Below are 20,627 nucleotides of genomic sequence, written 5' to 3' on the forward strand. Positions count from 1 at the left end.
AGCATATTTATCAAAAAGTGATATATGTATATTTTTATGAAAGTATTTTTCAAGACAAAGCTATTTATATGACTTTCATATTTCCAAACTCAACAACTTAAAAGTTATTCATGATTTATATTCCCAATGTTTGACCAAAGCCTTGTTCAAAATGACTTTATTTTTTTTTAGTAAGGAGGGAGTATATAGATTTAGAGCGGGCAGGGTGGGACGTCGAGTGTAATGCCAGCCTGGATTGTGCCCCAGCCAATGAGACGGCAATGCTTCTCAATGCGCCGGCTGAGGGCCAGCTTCTCGAGCTTGTTGGTGCATACTGGAGCGGTGAGCGCTAGCTTAGCAAGATCATTCTTGACAGCGACAACTTTGGCTCATGTAGACATCGATCCAATGTTAAGCATCAGGATCTCACCCTTGGTGAGCTTTGAGACCCTGCTTGCCCTTTCAGTTCCACTTGTCCTCACGCCCAGCAGCCTCCTGAGGAGGAAGTTCACCTGCAAACAGAAGTATCAGATATGGTACATTGGTGGTCCCAAAGATATGAAATCACTGACCTCTAACTCAATGTAAACATCAGGCAGCGATCCAACTTCACCAAGGACCTGACCGACCAGCCTATCAGCACGAGTCAGTGTCGGGGCCATGGTAGTTCCAACTCCAATTAGGCCCCCAGGAACGGCAAACTGGAGCTCATTCTGCTCAGCATACAGGGACACGATCCTCGTGTAGATGGGTGTGCACTTGATTCTGCCACTTTCTTCCTTCATCACAATGCCTGGGCGCACTTCGATTTTCTGGTTCACCCTCAGGACTCCCTTCACAAAGGAACTCAGTCATCATGTACTTCCACAGAACGAAATACTGCATGCAAATATGGATTATTGTATGTTTAGATATCAAATTACATACCTTGAGGATACTGCCACCTGCTACTCCACCCTTGATATCATTAACCTCTGAACCAGGTTTGTTCACATCAAAAGAGCGAATAACAATCATGTTGGGAGGAGAGATGAAATTCCTCTCTGGTATAGGAATCTTTTTCACAATGTATTCACAGATAACATCAATGTTGTACTTCAGCTGTGCTGAGATTGGCACCACAGGAGCACCCTGAGCTATTGTTCCCTGAGCACAAGAATATAATCATGACAAACTGAATTTCATAAAATACTTGCTGTTATCTAAGAGACAAGGAGCAGCTCTGACCTGTATAAATTTCTGGATTGCTTCATGCTGGTTCATTGCTGCACTTTCCTGGATAAGATCAATCTTGTTCTGCAGAATGATAATATGTTGAAGACGCATAATTTCAACAGCTGCAAGGTGCTCAGATGTCTGGGGTTGTGGGCAGCTCTCATTTGCTGCAATCAGAAGCAGTGCTCCATCCATGATAGCCGCTCCATTAAGCATTCTAGCCATGAGAATGTCATGCCCCTGTTCACAAGATGAATATATCGTTATGGAAATGTCAAAGTAAATAAGAAACATTGTATAATGAAGCTGGTAAGACTGCTAGTCAAATGCTTAATGAGAATGAACTTTTTCATTACTTCTCAAAGAAAAAAATATACTGAGAATCAACATGTCAGTCTGAGGGAACAATGATTCATATAGGTTGCAGCATGAAGGAATTAACAACATTGATGGAGGCAAACAGAGTCCAAAATTTTGTGCAAAAGATACAGACATCTAGCATAGCAACTGATCTGAATCTGTGAATCTGAACCCTAAGTAGACATGTGAAACAGAACTGATATGAGAAAAGTTTCATCATACCGGGCAATCAACAAATGAAACATGTCTCAGGAGTTTCATCCTACAGTTTTCAAAACCTGGTATGTCACAGAGAGGGCTATCTTCTTTGCCACTGCCATAAGCCCTGTATATATAACAAACAAAATGGTTAGATGAAAAGTATCAACATGATAACATATGCAGTATACATGTGGCAGCCCCAAGGGTTAAGTTATGAGGCTCACAACACATGCAAGCATCTGACAAAGGGACAATATTTCTAGCGGATCACCAGATAGCATTGACATTTGAAATTCAGGACAATACATGCATTTGGCAGCGTAAACAAAGCGATATCCATAGATAGTATTGAAAAGCTGCCATATTCAACATTATTATAGAAATCAGCACAAGATCACAAGGCCACCTCAGGTTCTTAGATTTCCAACAAAAGGAAGTACCAACAATTTTAACATTTCACTCAAGGAAATTGATAGTATTTATTTCTGATTTCTCATTCGTTTACCAAAATAACAGCTTTTCATGATTTTCTGGGCAAGGTTCAAAAAAGAGCTACAAGTACTATCACAACACTAGCAAGTTATTGTTAGATACGAACTAGAAAGAGTGAATTCGTTGGTGCTTCCTTGTCAAGAATATGAACATTTAAGACTACTTATATCTTTAAACCTAAACTAACTCCGCATTCACAAATCACACAATCACACTTTAAATGCAACAATAACACAATATGAAAACACTATCCTTGAAGACATTCCACAATTACGAGCTGCAGCTAAATCATTTGCAACAGATGAATGACAAACATTGGGATAAATATAAAAGAGATATCTCTATGACTGACTGACTTGTAGCACATTGGTCGTGGGCACCTATTATCTTCACATTTATAGATTTTTGCATTAGCATAACCAAGCTTTATAGTGATATTGCGCTCCAGTTCATTCTTGAAATGAACAGTCTGCAAATCCCGAAGGAAAATGATCAACTCAGACATAATATATGAAACAAATATATCTCCAGATACAGAATCAAATTTAGATTATTACTGCACATGTAAAAGGCACAAACAGACATCCATGTCAGCATGTGATGATTCAATGGTATCAATATTAGTTATTACCTGTACACCTGAGATTGCTTTGACAACTGTAGACTTCCCGTGGGCCACATGCCCAATGGTACCTGCACATTCCAAAGAGATATTTTACTTAGAATATGCACATAAACCTAGGCACTACCGGAGACAGCTTCTTTGCCGAGTGTTACACTCGGCAAAGGGCGCTCGGTAAACAGTTTATCGGTAAAGACCTCTTTGCCGAGTGCACTTTATCGGGTACTCGGCAAAGGCTTTGCCGAGTGCTAATCCGACACTCGGCAAAGAAAAGTGGCCGTGACGGCGAGCGCCACCGTTACGGTGGCTTTGCCGAGTGCCAAGGTCAAGCACTCGGCAAAGGTCCTCGCTTTGCCGAGTGTCGTTGACTTAGACACTCGGCAAAGGTGGTCACTTTGCCGAGTGTCTGACCCGTGGCACTCGGCAAATCTCTGATGTTTGCCGAGTGCAACGGCCCTTGCACTCGGCAAAGCATATTCCCAGATAGTTCCCAGGTAGTCACTTTGCCGAGTGTCATGGCCATTGCACTCGGCAAAGTGACTGAAAACAACATTTTTTATTTGTTTTTTATATCCCATCCAAACAAATAGAAGATATATATAACAAACATCACCAACATCACATATATATCATCAACAGCACATATATATCTGTTCACGAACCGCGGCACCAGTCATTATCGGTGGTGCAGGATCTGTCACTACGACACCTTTCGTAAAGTTCTTGATGTCTCGTCTGAATGCATGGTCAAGAGGGAGGAATTGTCGATGTTTGTCGAACGATGAATACTTACCACCCTTCTACAATCAAATGAACCTCAAACCTTCCTTGCATACTGGACATGAAAACTTCCCGTGAACACACCAGGCGCAGAATATCCCATACGCCAGGAAGTCATGCAAGGAGTAGTGGTACCAAACATGCATTTTGAAGTTTTTCTTTATAGCTCGGTCGTATGTCCATACCCCTTCCTCCCAAGCACGGACCAATTCATCAATCACAGGCTCCATAAACACACCCATATTATTCCCCGGGTGTCTAGGAATTATCAACGACAAGAATACGTTTTGTCGTTGAAAGCATACGCCGGGGGGAGATTGAGGGGGATAACGAACATGGGCCAACATGTGTATGGGGCAGCCATTATTCCATAAGGATTGAACCCATCTGTTGCCAGCGCAACACGTACATTACGAGCCTCTTTAGCTTTGTCATGATGAATGCCATCAAAGTGGGTCCATGCTTCACCATCGGATGCATGTACCATCCCGTCAAGATTATATCGTTTGCCATTTTTGTGCCATATCATCTGTTTCGCGGATTCCTCGGTCATGTATAGCCGTTGGATCCTTGGTATGAACGGAAGGTGCCGTAGGATTTTCATGGGAATGTCAAGCTGCCTCTTCTAGCCATCACCAGAATCTACCTCCAGGAACCTAGATGATTTACACTTTGGACAATACTTTGCTTCCACGTATTCTTTCCTAAATAGGACGCACCCCTTCGGCCAAGCATGTATCTTCTCATACGGCATCTTAAGTGCACGAAGGAGTTTTCTGTAACTCGTGCATGCTCTTTGGCGGAAGGTGACCCTCTAAAAGCAGACTGCCAATAATTGTCAACATACCATCGAAGGCGTCTTGACTCAGGCTATACTGGGACTTTAACGCCATTATGCGTCCAATGGCATCCAGTTGAGAAACCTTTGTTTGGCTGTGAAGGGGTTTCTATGCCGCGGCAAACATGTCGTAGAACGCCTTTGCGGTTGCCTCTGGCTCCTCCTCCATACGTCCTTCAACGAACTGTGCCTCATGATAGTCATTTAACATGTCTGCTACCCCGGCATCAGCATCATAATCCTCAACGTGTGGTCTCACCACCTCCTCTCTCATACGATCGGCTTCACCATGGTAGACCCACCTGGTATAGTCTGCCGTAAATCCATTCTTCCAAAGATGTTCTCCCATGACCTTCTTCGTTTGTCTTTTCCTGTTTGCACATTTGCTGCAGGGACAACAAATTTTACTCGGTCCTTTAGCAGCCACGCCAAATGCCCGTTCTAAGAAAGCATCGGTCTTGTCGATCCATTCATTGGTGACCTGACCCTTACTTGCACGGCCCGTGTACATCCACTCACGGTCCTCCATCCTCTAACATATATAGCGACGAGTAATATAAACATCAATTGCATCTACACGATGTTCCTACTATCTAATAGGTGAGGATAGGTCATAATCCCACACGAGGATGCATAGGTGGGGTTAGTTTCCATACTCTACTCCTATCCGAGACAGAATTTCGGCAGCACCTCCCCGTTGTTCTCCAAATACACGTCCTGCCAGGGAGATTGTGTATCCAGAGAACAATAGGGAGATGATGCCGAAACTCTATCTCGGATCAGAGCAGACCATGAAAACTAACCCCACCTACGCATCAACAGGCTGTCCAAAAACGTAGAAAATTTGAAATAGATACGGTTTTAGATATGGAAATATCTGCATATTTCCAACCGTATCTCTTTCGAACGGGAGACGCCTAACTGGGCTACGTGATCTACGACCATGATACGGAAAGAGGGGTTATACCTAGGGTGGCGGTGGAGTCACGCTAGCGGGGCCATGGCGGGTCAGTGTAGTGGCGAGGCGACGCGGTGCAGGCAGACCCGTAGCGGCGAGGAAGGCGATCGAGGTCGCCGAGGTACTCTAGCTCCGCTACGACGGGCTCTTCTCTACAAAAAAGGAACATAAAACTATCAATACAAAATTTCGGCAGCATTTCCCCTGCACGGTGAGGTTTCCAAAACCTGCAAAAAAACCAACGACACGATGGCTGACATGCACATATATATGAACAGCACGATGGCCGACATGCACAAGATTATATCCAACCACATATATATAACAATGTCACAACCACTCATACGACTACCACCACTACTACTCTACCACTACTATTACCGCAACTACTAGTAATACTACGACGACGACGATGGTAGGGCATACCTAGTGGGTGTCGTAGGGCGGCGGTGGTGAAGGAGCCAGGGCGCCGGTGGACAAGGCGACGGCTAGGAAGCGCCGAGGACGGCACGGGCGCGGCGGGGCTGCGGCGGGGCTGGCGCCTCCTTCTTCTTCCTCCTTCCTCCTTCTTCCTCCTCCTTCTCTTCCTCCTTCTTCCTCCTCTCCTCCTCTCCTCCTCCTCCTCCTCTCTTTCTCCTCCTCCTCCGACGGCGCGGGCGGGGGCGGCGGAGGGGCTGGCGCGGGCCAGGGCAGTGGCGGCGGCGGCGCTGGCGTGAGCGTGCATGCGTGCATGTGTGCGGTGTGTGTGGGTCGGCTAGGCTAGGAGGTTAAATCCCCTCTTTGCCGAGTGCCCCCGATCTGGCACTCGGCAAAGTTTTTTTTATTTTTTTAATTCTTTGCCGAGTGCCACCTGGCCAGCCACTCGGCAAAGAGGGTTTTTAAAAAAAACTTAAATTTTTTAAATTCTTTGCCGAGTGCCACCGGACTAGCACTCGGCAAAGAGAAGTTTTAATTTTTTTTAAAAATTCTTTGTTGAGTACCACCCGGACCGGCACTCAATAAAGAGGGGTTTTTTCAATTTTTTTTTAAATTCTTTGCCAAGTGCCATAGGTCCTGATACTCGGCAAAGAGGCTCCTTTGCCGAGTGTCTTATCCTGACACTCGGCAAAGAGACACCTTTGCCGAGTGTGATTTTTTTACACTCGGCAAACTATATTTTTTTCACTTTTGACCTCCAAACTTTTTCTGCAGTACTCAGACAATACCTGGTACTCCATGTTCCAATGTGGCACATTTCTCGGACTTTTTCTATATTTCATTAATTTATTTCATTTAATTGAATTTTCTTGGATAATTTAAATTATAACCGCTAGTCATTTGATTTTTTTTGTTGTAGCCCACCATAAAAATTTCATCATAATTGGAGCATAGAAACTGTAGCTATGAATTGATTATAGAAAAGCATAGATCTAAAGCTACAACAAAAAATTTGTACTAAAGTATACTATATTATATATTTACAGTGTAGATCTACTCATGTGAAGTCCAATAAAATTATATTTTCTATTTTATGATTTTTTGTGATTTATTATGATTTTTCAAAGATTTAGTCGAAATAAATAAAAAAGACAAAGACAAAACTGTCTTTGAAAACGACTTATAACCGATCACGGAGGTAAAACGAACGGTTTTAAAAGTTCAAGCAGGTAGTTTACCTGGTTTTAGAGTTCCGAAGGAAAAGCAGACTTTCGTAAAAATTGAGGGAGGTAATATGACTTTTTCCTTTATTTATATCCTACATACAAAAGAAAGGTTTTCACACTATTCTTCCGAAGAGAGTTCAGTTCACATCAAATCCAATTCAGATAAAGCCAAACCCAAGCCAAGGAACAAACATGCATAAACCTTTCTGAGTTTTGAAGAATAAAGATTGGCTTCAGTTCCCACACTACCCCAGAACTGGACATCACTGTCGGTTCAAAAACCCTCTTCACTGCCGGATTTTGAACCGACAGTGGTATACCGACAGTGATAGAGGGTTGACATCACTGTCGGTTCTTAAAAACCGACACTGATCTACAGACAACAGTGTCGGTTCCTGACTACACCCGATAGTGTCTAGTTGAACAACATTGTTAGTTTGTAGTCCCAACCGACAGTGATGGTTGCATCAAGAGTGTCGGTTCTTGGCTTAAGCCAACAGTGTTGAACAAGCATACACTATCGGTTCATGACTCAAGCCGACAGTGTTGAGGAAGCCAACACTGTCGGTTCATGGCTCAAGCCGGTAGTGTTGAGCAAGACAACATTGTCGGTTTGTTGATAACCGGCAGTGATGGTTACGACAACACTGTCAGTTTGTTGCTAACCAACAGTGATGGCTCGTTCGTATTTTATTGTTTTATAATTGATTTTAATTTATATTTTTTGTGGGATCGGGTTTCGCTTTATATACGCTACGTAGATGACATGTCCATCAATATTAAACATTACAAATATTACGGCTACAGTTCAAATGTTCTTATCCAGATCTCGATCCCTCAATATAAAAAAGAAATGTTCTTGGACTTCACAGATTGTGCAATGCTTCTCGGACTTCTTACAATAATCTGGTGAGCCACTCTAGGCCATACTGGTCCTTGTACTTCACGGATTGTGCAATGAAAAATACTCCATCTTTTTCCAATACCTCGGCTAAGATGAATTTTGCGAGCTCCGATTGCAGTGCGATGATCTCCATGTCTAACAGCCTTTGGTGGTTATATTTCTTACGCTGTCGTTCAAAAAAGATGATATTCAAAGAGGAACAGTAAATCATTTTGTTGAATTATTAACAGACATAAATGAAATAGGGATTATACACACCAACTTATCGGCTTCTTTCAATTTCCCGCCGATGTAGCGAAGCATTGCCCACATTACATAAAACCCGCATTTATTGTTTCTCGCCAGCTGTGATAGGTACTTCCATTTCGACAACCTTGAATGGGACCAGCGTCCCACCGATATATCTTCTTCAGACACTGAGCAACATTAAAGGGAAAAACATTAGAAAACGGTATGCGTGATTAGAAAAGATTATGTTATTAGGATCGCATACTGATTCAGCACTGCCACCGGTGCATCAAAACGAACACCACAATTTTGGTATGTGCTCTTTCCATCTTGCTTTTTTGTGTAAAATATGAATCCATTGATATCATACCCTTGGTACTTAAGATATGTACTCGAAGGTCCCTTGGCTAAGGCATCCAGTTGATTACCCAACTTTATTCCAAGCAAGCGACGTCGCAACCAGTTGATAAATTTCTCCTTATGTTTTTTATCTAGCCAAGCCTGTGACCTGCTCGGATATAGAGTTTGCAGCGATTGCCTATGCTCATCAATGTATCGCATCACACCCTCGGCTTGCTGGAGAACAGCGAACTGTGCCTGTCTGAAAGAAATAGGGTCGTCTACTGTAACAGATTTCTTCCCAATCGTTCCTTTGCCACGTAGTCTTCCCTCGTGATGAGATTCTGGAACTCTGACCCTTTTGATGTCCAGATAATATGTGCAGAACTCAATGGCCTTCTCTATTGACCATCCTTCAACCATGCCTCCTTCTGGCCTGAATCTATTCCTAACATATCTCCTGAAAACTTTCATCAATCTTTTAAAATGGAACATCTGATGCAGGTACATTGGGCCAAGGGCTTTAATTTGGTCAACAAGATGAATGAGCAGATGCAATGAGATATCAAAGTAAGTCGGCGGGAAATACATCTCAAGCCTAATGAGAGTTTCAGCTATGTCCCGCTGCAGCTGCTCTAGCGTGGACACATCAATGACCTTTTTTGAGATCGCATTGAAGAATGAGCAAAGCTTTATGATTGGGGCGTGGACCTTTGGGGGGAGGATACCACGTAGGGCAACAGGGAGCAGCTGAGTCATAATGACATGATAGTCATGGGCCTTCATAGGGCCACAGTTGAACTTGAGTTCTCTCTTGTTCTCTACCCTCTTCGGGTTCGCACAGTAGCCCGTCGGGACTTTGAGTTCATTGAAGAAAGAAATAAGCGCACGCTTTTCTTCCTTCTTCAATGTCCATGAGGCAACCGAAAGTTTGAACTAGCCATTCTCTAGCTCCATGGGATGCAGCTCCTTCCTGATTCCCAAGTGTTGCATGTCCATGCGTGTGGCTAGTGAATCCTTCGATGTCCCCTCGGTGTCCATCAAGGTGTTAAGAGTGTTAGCGCACACGTTTTTAGTGATGTGCATGGGATCAAGACAGTCACGTACACTTAGAAATGGCCAGTAAGGTAGTTTTCAGAATACAGAATTTTTCTTCCAAACGCTCCCATTAGGCGCTGCTACTACATTGTCCCCCTTCTCAAGGACAACCTCTAGTTTGTTAAGTTCTCAAAGTATCGTAGGCCCATCTCGATATTTTGGAGCTAAGCGTTTCTCAATAGTACCGTTGAAATCTTTTTTTGTTCCTGTAGTAAGGGTGATCCTTAGGTAGGAACCTACGGTGTCCCATATAAATTATCTTTGAGTTATTTGGTAGATTTACCGCATCGGTGTCGTCCAAGCACTCGACACATCTAGTATAGCCTTTTGTCTTCTCTTCGGACAACGAACCTTGACCTAGCAGGTCGGTGATTGTAGCGATAAGTACTCTCTTGATCGTGACATGTTCCTTTTTGTACTCGTCCCAAACATCCAGCACACCATTTTCAAACATCTCCACTAGTTCATCGATCACTGGTTCTAGAAACACATCGATGTCATTACCATATTGTCTTGGCCCTTGGATCAGTAGTGGCATCTGGATGTACGACCGCTTCATATAGACCCAAGGTGGAAGGTTGTATATATAGAGCATCACTAGCCAGGTGCTATGATTGCTTCTAACCTGGTCGAAAGGATTCATCCCATCTGTGCTCAAAGCAAACCAAAGGTGCCTTACCTCTCCATCATGTCCTTATAGAACATAGTATTGATAGTCCTCCAGTCATGCCCATCGGTGGGGTGCCTCATCATTGTATCTTTCTTACACTCTTCGCCATGCCAGCGCAACAGCTTGGTTGACTTTTCACATGCAAACAGCCTATGCACCAGGGGAGCTATAGGGAAATACCAAACGACCTTTATAGGACCTCCTCTGGTCTTGGTACCCTCATCTGACGGCCCTTCCTTGTACCGTGGAGCTTCATACTTGGGGCACTTGTCCAAGTCTTTGGATTTTTCTCTACGGTACAATATGCAATCATTGGAACATGCGTGGATTTTTCAACCTCAAGGCCGATGGGGTAGATCATTTGCTTGGCCAAGTATGTCTTTTCTGGCAACTCATTTTTTTCTGGGAGCATTTTCCTTATTATACCTAACAACTGATCGAAGCCTTTATCGCTCAATCCGTTTGTCGATTTGAACTCTAACAGCATGATGTCGGCTTCTAGTTTGCTCATTGGACAATCCCTATACAATGGTGTTTTGCCATCTTGTCTCATTTTCTCTAGCTTTCTCAGCTGTCTTTCACTAAGACATCCGGCCTCTACATTACGTAGCAGCTGAGAAATGCCATCGTTATCCTTAGTGTCATTAGCTAGCGTGTTCCTAAACACATTATTAATTGTGGCCATAGGTTCTGTATTGACATCGGGTTCCTCGTCAGCATCGTGGATGGCTATGTCAGGCATGTCCACATCATCATTGTTTCCTGTAGAACATTCACACCAACCTTGTCATGCATAGTCCATATCGTATAGTTTGGCATGAACCCCCTGGTAATCAAGTGCGATCGTATAGACTCAATTTGATGAAAGTTCCTATGATTCTTGCAATCTTTGCATGGGCAGAAGACATGGTTCCTATTCCTAGCATGGGCTCTGGCATCGGTGATAAACTGGCTGACGCCATGCATGTACCGCTTGTCCATTCGGGACAGATGCATCCACTCTCGACCCATCTCTACACAAAAAAAAACTGAGACAGTAATTACAAAGAATTAATAAGAAATTGAGCTTCATGAACAACAATTGTAGCTCAAAAGTACCATTTTTGGAAAACATTATTGTACACTAATTATTGGAAAATTGAAATTGGTAGCCCTGACCCTGTAAATTGAAAATCATAGTAAAAAATAATTATTGCGCAATAATGAAGAACATCTATTCTACTCTACTTCTAAGGACTAATTATAGCATCACATACTAACAATGATGATCTTGACCACCATGGAATAATTAGCTAGGAATTTAAATATGTTCATAGACACCAACCGTTTGGATGATGGATTCACCACAATTTGAGCCTTGCACAAATGTCTAATTGGAAAAGTGCTCTCTAGAATGGAGAAATAACTAGAATGAGAATCAAGCAATGTAGCCATCAAAATGAAGCTAATTAAGCAACAAAATCAAAGGAGTGGATGTTTGTTACTAACCTTAAAGCAAAAAGATCAAACCATTCTTCAAAATCCAAGCACTAGCTTCATGGTGAAGAGCAGCCGCAACAATGGAGGGAAGGGTCCAAACATACACCTCTGTTCTCGGGATGGAAGAGAGGAGGAAGGAGAGGACGACTGCAGCCTTTTGTGTTGTAGGCTTATCACCATCGGTTCTTGGCTAGAACCGATAGTGATACAGCCTATTCACTGTCGGCTCTTGGATTAAACCGGCAGTGATGAGTGGCCGCCAAAATACTCCCGGTTCAAGCCACAAACCGGCAGTGATGTGGTCCTTCACTGCCGGTTTTAGCCCAGCCCCAATTTTTTTTTCATTTTCAAGCTCATAACCAGCGGTGAAGGTATATCACTGCCAGTTCTCACAAATCCGGCAGTGATGTGCAAATCTGGCATAGTACCAGTTACAGACCAAAAACATCATCCTGGCCCAAATAACATTAAAAAAGTCTGTTCAATACAGGTATTGCTTCAAACCAAGTACTAGTGAATAGTGATCAATAATGTCATTTCATTAATTTATCTTTTGGCTTGATAGCTTTTGTTCTATAATTTTTAATTTAGACATGTATTATTGCAGATTTCTCTCAAATAAAAGTACCATCTTGGGTTTTGTTTGTCGTTCTATAACTTTCATATGTATATTGTCATTTTTTCCCAAAATTTTACGGTCTAATAGTTCGCCCTATACCTCCATTCTTTGGCTGGGTCCACCACTGAGTTTAAGGATTCTCGCCAAATCAAATTGAAAATACGAAGAGTTCATACCCATATGTCTATATTTTTAATGGAAAATACCTTTTTAAAGGAAACTTAGGGCATGTTTGGATCCATTAGAAGCTAATAGTTATCTAGCTAATAGGTCACAACTAATATTAGCTAGTTTGGTCTAAATAGTGAAAAAGTTGTTAGTTATGTACTCGCTAATAATTAGCCAAACTATTAGCTAGATCTATTTTGATCCAAGTAGAAGTTATTAGTAGCTGAAAGGTCCTAATGGTTAGAGGGGGTGAATAGTCAATTAAAAATTCTACAACAACACTAAGCAAGTGGTTAGACAAATATGAGGAGAAGCAATTCTAGCACTAGCCAACTAAAAATGCAAGCCACATACCACAATTATAATAACTACAATCTCTAAGCACACAAGGCTAGATCACTACAACTAAGTTAGTGAGCTCTCAAAGACTAACTAAAGAGCCTCACTATCCACTAGACAAGACACAAGCTTGCTCTCAAAACTAATTACACTAAAGAGCGTAGCAACACTAGAAATGTAAATATAAGTTAGGGTAGTGAAGTTAAACCGCCGTGGCAAGAGATGATCAATTAATCACAATGAATACCAAAAAATCATCGGGACAAGATGACACAAGATTTTCACCGAGGTTCACTTGCTTGCCGGTAGACCCTTGAAAGTACGTGACCCTCATCAAGGACATGTACAACAATGTTGTGACTAGTGTTCGAACAAACGATGGTAACACATATTACTTTCTAATTAAAATTGGACTTCATCAAGGGTCAACCTTAAGCCCGTATCTCTTTGCCTTGGTAATGGATGAGGTTACCAGGAATATACAAGGGGATATCACTTGGTGTATGTTATTCGCTGATGATGTAGTGTTAGTGGACAAAAGCCAAGCTAGAGTAAGTAGGAAACTAGAGTTATGGTGGCAGACCCTTGAGTCTAAAGGTTTTAGATTGAGCAGAACTAAAACCAAATACATGAGATGTGACTTTGGCGGAGTTGCACAGGGGGAGGGAGATGTGTATTTGGAAGGTCAAGTAGTGCCTAAGAAGGACACCTTTCGGTATTTAGGATCAATGCTACAGAGGGAAGGAGATATTGATACGGACGTTAGCCATAGAATCAAAGTAGGGTGGATCAAGTGGCGACAAGCTTCTGACATTCTCTGTGACAAGAGTGAAAGGTCCTAATATGGCTAGAGGGGGGTAAATAGCCTATTTAAAATCTACAAATCAACTAGAGCAATTTAATTAGTATAACAAATAGCGAAATACAAACTTGCTCTAGCTCTATAAGGGTTGCAAGCCACCTACCCAATAATTCTAGTTGTTATGATCACTAGGCACACAATCCACTAGGTCACTACTCACTAAGAGCTCTCACAATTGCTACACTAAAGATCTCCACTAGATGAACTTAATCCACAAAGCAAGCTCTCAATTCTAGCTACACTAAAGAGCTTGATATAGCTAGTTTACGGGAGTGTAAATGAGTAAGTGAGGTGATTATACCGCCGCGTAGAGGAGTGAACCAATCACAAGATGAATATTTTATCAATCATTGGGAGAATACCAAAGGGCAAGAGACAACCAATTTTCTCCCAAGGTTCATGTGCTTGCCAACACGCTATGTCCCCGTTGTGTTGACCAACACTTGGTGGTTCGGCGGCTAAGAGGTGTTGCACGAACCTCATCCACACAATTGGACACTGCAAGAACCTACCCACAAGTGAGGTAACTCAATGACACGAGCAATCCACTAGAGTTACCTTTCGGCGCTTCACCGGGGAAGGTACAAATTCCCTCACAATCACCGAAGATGGCCATGAACAATCACCAACTCATGCCAATCCTCCTCCGCTGCTCCAAGCCGTCTAGGTGGTGGCAACCACCAAGAGCAACAAGTGAATCCCGCAGCAAAAACACGAACACCAAGTGCCTCTAGATGCAATCACTCAAGCAATGCACTTGGATTCTCTCCCAATCTCACAAAGATGATGAATCAATGATGGAGATGAGTGGGAGGGCTTTGGATAAGCTCACAAGGTTGCCATGTTAATGCAAAATGACCAAGAGGGTGAGCTTGAACCAACCATGGGACTTAAATAGAAGTCCCCATGAAATAGAGCCGTTATACCCCTTCACTAGGCACAACACGGGGTGACTAGACACTGGACCTTAGCATCCGGTCACACGATGCGTGCCACGTGTCCCCTCTCTTCAAATACTGAGCGCTCGATCTCAACGGTCATGTGGTGACCAGATGCAGTAGCTCAAAGTGACCGGACGCAGAACTCCAGCGTCCGGTCGTTTTCAATAAGCATCCAGAGATGACTTTTCCCGACCGGACGCGTCCGGTCATGCTCCACCGGACTCACCTAGCGTCCGGTCACACGGTGACTCTTCTGTGCGCTGCCACATCAGCCAGACCGGATGCACCCTGTCAGTGTTTAGTCAAAGACCGACGCCAGCATCTTCACATTGTCATTTGGCCGGACGTGTCGGTCCTACTGAGACCAGTGTTCGGTCACTGCGTGACCATCATGACTAACTTCTTTTCAACTCTATCTTCTTTACCCTTGCCCAAATGTGCCAACAACCAAGTGTATCACCTTGCACATATGTGTTAGCATATTTTCACAAACATTTTCAAGGGTGTTAGCACTCCACTAGATCCTAAATGCATATGCAATGAGTTAGAGCATCTAGTGGCACTTTGATAACCACATTTCGATATGAGTTTCATCCCTCTTAATAGTATGGCTATCAAACCTAAATGTGATCACACTCACTAAGTGTCTTGATCACCGAAACAAAATGGCTCTTACCATTTATACCTTTGCCTTGAGCCTTTTATTTTTCTCTTTCTTCTTTTCAAGTCCAAGCACTTGATCATTACCATGGCATCACCATCATCATGTCATGATCTTCATTTGCTCCACCACTTGGACTAGGGCTACCTATCTCATAATCTCTTTTGATAAACTAGGTTAGCACTTAGGGTTTCATCAATTCACCAAAACCAAACTAGAGCTTTCAATCTCCCCCTTTTTGGTAATTGATGACAACCCTTTCACAAAGATATGAATTGAAATTCAATTAAATCCATGTTGCTTGTCCAAACATATTTACCATGTGTAAAAGAATATGGACCAGTTTCATGAATCCCATATGGTAGCGATTGCTCTCCCTATATATGTGCTAAGAGTTTGGATTGAAGCTTGCACATATGCTTGGATAGGAAATATAGGAGATAATGTCTACCAAATGATGCTAAGGTATAAGAGATGGACCTTTGAAGCGTGATACCAATCGAAGTGCACCAATATACCATCCTTAGCACCTTTGATAACTAGACATACATAAAAACTAGAATACCCCATGAGATCAACATTACAAGCAAGGGTCTAGTTTTCATAGAATGAACATAAGTCTAGTTACTTTAGCATATGCATGCTAGTTTCTCATTTCATCATTCAAGCCTATAACTAGCATACACCACACAAGCATGGATATTGAAATTTAAAACTTGTGCCATGCAAGCAAATATATGAAATGCACATTTAAATACAACACACAAGTTTATGAGCTTGCTCCCCCTACTTGTGTGCATTTTTTATTGATCCCCTTACAATGTCATTTCATTTGTTTTCATTTGTTTGCTCCTCCTATCTTACTATCTTTGTGAATTTCTCTCTCCCTTTGTCAACAATTAGCACAAAAAGTGAGCTCAAATTATAGATAGGTTGAGGTGAAATCACGTGAAATGAGGATTATTTTCCTAATTTGGTTCAATCTAGATCACTTGCAAAAGATATTTAACTCGGTTTGATCCAAGGACAAGCTTCTTCACACCTCTAAATAAGGGTTATATTATACCATGTTGAGTTAAACACTTATAGCTTATTTTGTAGATCAAACATTAGGTTTACAAGCCCACAAACATGTCATATGCTACCACTAGATCATTTCAAGCATACAAGCAATAGTGGTACCATACAAGAATCAAATTCATTTGATTTTTATGAATGAGCCTAGGACATGATAGGAATGACTAGATGCACTAAACAAGTCCTTAGAAATGGATGGAGGACATGTCACTCAACTTTACCTTGCTTTGCTCAAAGGAGAGGCATGTCATATAATGCGGGGTGCATCAACACATATTTGAGAAGTCAAGTATATTCAATTCATTCCTTAGCTTACAAAACCCCTTCTTATCAAGTGGCTTAGTGAAGATATCGGCAAGTTGATCTTCGGTGCCCACACTCTCAATGCAAATATCCCCTTTTTGTTGGTGATCTCTTACGAAATGATGGTGGACATCAATATGCTTTGTTCTTGAATGTTGAACCGGGTTGTTGGTGAGCTTTACGGCACTTTTATTGTCACATAGCAATGGCACTTGCTTGAATTTGATTCCAAAATCACTCAAAGTAGCCTTCATCCAAAGTAATTGAGCACAACAACTACCGGCCGAAATGTACTCCGCTTCGGCGGTTGAAAGTGCTACACTATTTTGCTTCTTTGATGACCAAGACACAAGTGATCTTCCCAATAGTTGACATATGCCTGATGTGCTCTTTCTCTCAACTTTGCATCCCGCATAATCGGAGTCTGAATATCCAATCAATTCAAATCTTGCTCCTTTGGGATACCACAATTCAACATTTTGTGTATGCTTCAAGTACCTCAATATTCTCTTTGTTGCCTTCAAATGACTTTCTCTTGGTGAGGCTTGAAATCTAGCACACATACATACACTAAACATCACATCCGGCCTTGATGCGGTCACATAGAGTAGGCTTCCAATTATAGACCAATACATCTTTTGATCCACCATGTTGCCACTAGCATCACTATCCAAGCTTCCACTTGTTCCCATTGGTGTACTAATAGCTTTAACATCATCCATTCCAAACTTCTTGAGCATGTCCTTGATGTACTTGCCTTGACTCATAAATATGCCATTCTTCATTTGCTTGATTTAAAGACCAAGGAAGTAACTAAGCTCTCCAATCATGGACATCTCAAACTCACTTGCCATTATCTTGCCAAACTCTTCACAAAAATCTTGATTTGTTGACCCAAATATGATATCATCAACATAGATTTGCATTACAAACAAGTCTTTTCCAAGCTTCTTGGTGAAGAGAGTGGTGTTAACCTTTCCCATTTTGAATCCCTTAGAGAGTAGGAAATCCCTCAATCTCTCATATCATGCTCTTGGTGCTTGTTTCAATCCATACAAAGCCTTTCTCAACTTGTAAACATGGTTGGGTTTCTTTTCATCTTCAAAACTGGGAGGTTGCTCAACATACACAAGCTCATTGATGTACCCATTGAGAAATGCACTCTTCATATCCATTTGGTAACACTTGATGTTGTGGGCACAAGCATAGGCTAACAAGATCCTAATTGCTTCCAATCTTGTAACCGGGGCATATGTTTCTCCAAAGTCAAGACCTTCAACTTGAGTGTAACCTTTAGCCACTAATCTTGCTTTGTTCCTTATTACTATCCCATCTTGATCTTTCTTGTTCTGAAAGACCCACTTGGCTCCAATCACATTATGATCTTTAGGCCTCTCAACTAACTCCCATACTTGGTTTCTTGTGAAGTTGTTTAGCTCTTTATGCATAGCATTGACCCAATCAACATCCTTCAAAGCTTCATCTATCTTCTTAGGTTTAATGGATGACACAAATGAGAAGTGCTCATAAAATAAAGCCAATCTTCATCTAGTTTGCACACCTCTTGAAATATTACCAATTATAGTGTCTAATAGATGATTTCTTGCAACATTGGTTGGTTGAAGCACTTGCATTTGATTGCTTGCATTTAATTGATCACTTGGTTGAGATGATGAACTAGCCACTTGGTGTTGATCTTGCACTTTGTCATCACTTGTTCTTGCTTGAACTTGATCATGAGAACCTCTAGCTTGCACATTTGAGTTAGAGAGCATTTGATTCTTATCATCTTCAACATCAATCACCTCTTTAGGCCTTATATCACCAATGTCCATGTTTTTCATTGCATTGACCAATTGAGTGCCTCTTATATCATCTAGATTCTCATCTTCCTCTTGTGAACCATTTGTTTCATCAAATTCCACATCATGAACCTCCTCAAGAGTACCACTAGCCAAATTCCAAACTCTATATGCCTTGCTAGTAGTGGTGTAACCAAGCAAGAAGCCTTCATCACATTTATTTTCAAACTTGCTCAATCTAGTGCCTTTCTTCAATATGTAGCATTTACAATAAAAAACCCGAAAGTATGCTATGTTGGGCTTTCTTCCATTCAATAGCTCATAAGGTGTCTTCTCCATCATGAGGTGACAATAGAGTCGGTTGCTATAATAGCAAGCCATGTTGATTGCTTCGGCCAAAAATGAATGACTCACATTATACTCACTCAACATTGATCTTGCCATATCAATCAAAGTTCTATTCTTTCTTTCAACTAGGCCATTTGATTGCAGAGTGTACCTGGCCGAGAATTGATGTCTAATTCCAAATTCATCACACAACTCATCAATTCTAGTGTTCTTGAATTCACTACCATTGTCACTTCTAACTTTCTTAATAGTTGTTTTAAACTCATTGTAAATGCTCTTGACAAATGATTTGGATGTTGCAAACACATCACTCTTGTCAACAAGAAAGAATACCCATATGTATCTAGTGAAATTATCCACAATCATAAATCCATATTTGTTTCCACCAATGCTAGTGTATGTGGTTGGTCCAAACAAGTCCATGTGTATCAACTCAAATGCCTTGAATGTGCTCATCATGCGCTTCTTAGGATGTGTGTTACCAACTTGCTTTCTGGCTTGACATGCACTACATGGCTTATCCTTCTCAAACATGACATCTTTCAAGCCTCTAACTAAGTCATGCTTAATCAACTTGTTCAATTGTTTCATTCCAATATGACCAAGCCTTCTATGCCATAACTAACCCATGCTAGACTTAGTGATCAAACATGTTGTCAATTGAGATTTTCTAGCATTAAAATCAACCAAGTAAAGATTCTCATATCTAAATCCTTTGAAAATCAAGTTAGACCCATCTACACTTATGATCTCTACATCATCCACACCAAATATGCACTTGAAACAAAGATCACACAATTGAGCTACCGATAATAGATTGAAGTTCAAGCTCTCTACTAGTAACATATTGGAGATACTCAAGTCATTGGATATTGCAATCTTACCAAGTTCTTTGACCTTTCCTTTGCCATTGTCACCAAATGTGATACTATCAATCCTATTGCTCTTGTTTTCATTAATTGAATTGAACATTCTTGAATCACCAGTCATGTGTTGTGTGCACCCACTATCAAGCACCCAATGCCTTCCTCTGGCTTTATAATTGACCTACAAAAGAAGATCAATTCCTTTTAGATACCCAAATTTGCTTGGGTCCTTGAAGGTTAGTTACCAAGGTCTTTGGTACCCAAATGGCCTTCTTCTTTGGGCCCACAATTGGTGTACCAATAAATTTAGCCTTCACACCATTGGCACCCTTAAAAAGCATGTAACAAGAATCAAATTTAATTGAGGATATATAAGATTGATTGTTCTTGTTAGTCTTGCAATATTGCTCTATATGCCCAACTTGCTTGCATCTATTGCAAAACCGACCATTGCCCTTCATAAAGCTAACTTTGGGAGTGACAAAGGCCGCCTTACCTTTCTTGGGGGTATAGCCTAATCCCTCCTTGTTGAGAGAAAACCTTTGGCTACCCAAGCACTTTAGCAAGCGGGTATCTCCACCATAGGCATTACCTAAGGCACGAGTGAGCTCATTCACCTCCTTCTTGAGGGTCTTATTTTCCACCATTAGTGAGGCATCACAAGTGAGACCATCACTCAAAGATGAAGTAGAAGTAGTAGTGCTACAAGAAGTGTTAGTGGGAGCAACTACAATGGGCTTATAAAAAGATTCATCAATAAGATCACATGTTAGTCCCACATCACAAGACACGATCACTTACTCCTTCTTAGCCTCCTCCTTCTTGACTTACTCAA

At 41.6% G+C, this 20,627-nt stretch overlaps 1 pseudogene; it reads right to left on the bottom strand.

Annotated features, from left to right (window-relative positions):
• Positions 1-191: 191 nt before the first annotated feature.
• LOC136479555 (eukaryotic translation initiation factor 2 subunit gamma-like) overlaps positions 192-20,627 on the bottom strand; it is a 31,900-nt pseudogene continuing 11,464 nt past the window's right edge.

This window comes from Miscanthus floridulus, chromosome 9 (genome assembly GCF_019320115.1).
Source record: "Miscanthus floridulus cultivar M001 chromosome 9, ASM1932011v1, whole genome shotgun sequence".
NCBI lineage: Eukaryota > Viridiplantae > Streptophyta > Magnoliopsida > Poales > Poaceae > Miscanthus > Miscanthus floridulus.